Genomic DNA, 1,121 nt, shown 5'->3' on the forward strand with positions numbered 1-1,121 from the left:
TAATATCCATTAGGTAACGCGTTATACATCAACAACAAACCGTGGTACTATCATAGATATATAATAGTATACTTTAGAAGTTTCAAGTATCCACAAGTAATATTATACAATCACAACAAAATAACTAAAATAGTTATTTCAGGTTTTCAATATGTAATTTCGTCCAAATTCGAACTTAAAATAACTATAAAAATAAACTGTGCTTATTTATTTCTTAGAATTTTTGGTAACAGAATTAAATATTTACGTGGAATCTGGTTTTAAATTTTCAATCCTTAGATATAAAAGTTGAACATTTTAGTAAATTTTGAACTACAAAATAATTATTCAATTTTAAATTTGATAAATGTTGTCAAACTTTCAAGTTCAAATGCTTATAAAAAATAATTGTGCCTATGTATTTTTAATATTTTACAACTGATATTGTAACAATGTATCAGGAGCCTTGCATTAAATTTTCACGCATTTTTACCGAACAAATAAAATTTTATTGATATTTATAGAAAAAAAAATAATAAAAAAATTGAAAAATGACAATGTCCATAAGCAGCTCAAAAAGAGTCAAGTTATTTTCAAATTTTTATCGTGTATAGAAAATTCTAATATAAACGTTCAATGAAATTTTCAAGTATCTACAGTCATTCGTTTTTTAATTACAATAAAATAAGTAAATCGTTACGTAAGTAATCGAGTGAATATCAAATGTTGTAAAAATATGAATTTCAAACGCTCATAAAAATTTAATTTGAGTTTCTTATAGACATTTTTTTTTTGATAAAGTTAGATTAACCTATAAGGAATCTTGTATTACATTTTAAAATCTTAGTTCTAAAAATAAAAATTTTTACGAATTATTAACTCAAAATAATTTGCTAATTTTCGTGATTTTTACATATTTTGTCAATTTTGAAATTTAAATGCTAATAAAAAAAACTGTGACTAAGGATTTTTAATATTTTTCAAATGTCATTGTAACAATATAGTAGGAGCCTTGTATTAAATTTTCAAGTATTTTTACTCAACAAATAAAGTTTTATTGACATTTATAGAAAAAAAAACTAATTAAATTGGAAACTGAAATCGTCCTTGAACAGCTCAAAACAAATCAAAATATTTTGAAA

This window comes from Acyrthosiphon pisum, chromosome X, assembly GCF_005508785.2.
Source record: "Acyrthosiphon pisum isolate AL4f chromosome X, pea_aphid_22Mar2018_4r6ur, whole genome shotgun sequence".
NCBI lineage: Eukaryota > Metazoa > Arthropoda > Insecta > Hemiptera > Aphididae > Acyrthosiphon > Acyrthosiphon pisum.